The 1,961-nt window shown below is 37.0% G+C and overlaps 1 pseudogene; it reads right to left on the reverse strand.

Annotated features, from left to right (window-relative positions):
• Nucleotides 1-698: 698 nt before the first annotated feature.
• On the reverse strand, nucleotides 699-1,618 carry LOC132008295 (olfactory receptor 4A47-like; annotated as a pseudogene).
• Between the last annotated feature and the right edge of the window lie 343 nt (nucleotides 1,619-1,961).

Consider the following 1,961-nt stretch of genomic DNA (forward strand, 5'->3'; position numbering starts at 1 on the left):
TGGAAGAAGCTAGTGAGTATAGTGCCAAGCAAAATAAGTCAGTCAGAGAAAGACAAATACCATATGACTTCACACATATGGAATTTAAGAAACAAAATAAATGAGAAAAGGTAGAAGAGAGAGAGAGATCAAGAAACAGACTCTTAATCATTGAGAACAATCTGATGGCTACCAGAGAAGAAGGGGGGATGGGTTAAATAGGTGATGGAGATAAAGGAGTGCACTTGTTGTTGTAAGCACTTGGTGATGAATAGAACTGTTGAATTATAATACTGCACACATGAAACTAATAAAGCACTCTATGTTAAAAAAAAATAAAGACAGGAACCCAACTAAATATGAAAATAATAGTGAGAAAATAAGTAATAATACTAAACATAACAATTAATTAAATTAAGGTAACTACAAAAATTCATCAATATGCAGCCCATATGGAGATTAGGAGTTTACTCATGGTGACCACTATGCATAGAACTGTTAAATCATGCTATTGTGTATATGACAATAAGAAAACATTATATATTAATTTTACCAGAATGAAAATATTAAAAATAAATAACAATTCATGCAACTATAAAACTGCATTGACTACTTCATTACAAATTATTGACTCAGAATGTAAAGGCATTTACACTAAAATGGACTTTAACATTTGAGGAGATTGGCTCTAATGATAAACTATGATCTTGATGATGCATTTATTTGCTATTTGATATATTTCTCTTACAGAGCTTCTTCATGGCATTTGCCATCTCAGAATTTCTCAGAGTGTAGACCAGTGGGTTCAACATGGGGGTTATGACTGTATAAAACACAGTCAATGATTTGTCAATAGGAAGGTCTTAGCAGGTCTTGCACACATGAAAATACATGGAACAAAGAAGAAGACCACCACAGTGATGTGGGAACCACAGGTCTGGAGGGCTTTCTGCCTCCCTTCTGCACTAAGGTTCTTTAGAGAGTGCAGGATGATACCATAGGAGATGAGCAAGAACACAAACACAATACTGCAGATCACTCCACCATTGGTCACCACTAACGGGCCGGCCACATGCATATCAGCACAGACCAGTTTCAATAGGGGATACATGTCACAGAAAAAATGATCAATGACATTGGGGCCACAGAATGGGAGCCCATAAATTGTGCTAACGTGAATTACTGAATGCAGAAAACCTCCAACCCAGGACACTACCAGCAGCACAACACACACCCATTGCCTCATGATCACCAAATAATGCAAGGGCTTGCAGATGGCCACATAATAGTCATGGGCCATCACTAGCAGAAGAAAGACCTCTGAGACACCAAAAAGATGATTTATAAAGAGCTGGGTCATACAAGATTGAAAGGATATGGTACTTTTCCCAAAGAAAACCTCTGAAATCAATCTGGGGAAAATACAAGAGGAATAAATGACATCCATAAAAGATAGGTTAGCAAGAAAAAAGTACATAGGTGAGCCCCGGGTATTACTTACAGTCACCACAATAAGCAGGTTTCCCACCACAGTCAAAATATAAAAGAGTAAGAACATAACAAAAAGAATCTTCTGTTCCTTTGGATCCTGGGTGAGCCCCAAGAGGACAAAGTAAGTTACGTTGTTTGGTGGTTCCATCTAGTCTGCATAGGAGATGACTTCTCATATTAGAACCAGGCTGATCTATAAAACAAGGGAGAAAACTTTTAAATACATGATAAGATTAACCTTTTATTGATTCATTCAATTAAAAAATGTGGCAGGAGTACCTGTTTTTGTCCGATGTTTCATAGAGGTGATTCCCAAATTGAATTAGCCATGGTTTCCTATATTCAGTGATAGCATACCTAATAATCACCAACGTTAAAAGTGTCAGTATAAAAACAGTTGCACAATGTAAAGTTCAGGGGTAGGAATATGTCAAACTAACAATCAGAGAAGACTCCCCAGAGGAAGAAATGCTTCCGCTGAGTTTTAAAGA

Source organism: Mustela nigripes, unplaced genomic scaffold, assembly GCF_022355385.1.
Source record: "Mustela nigripes isolate SB6536 unplaced genomic scaffold, MUSNIG.SB6536 HiC_scaffold_77, whole genome shotgun sequence".
In the NCBI taxonomy this organism is placed as follows: domain Eukaryota; kingdom Metazoa; phylum Chordata; class Mammalia; order Carnivora; family Mustelidae; genus Mustela; species Mustela nigripes.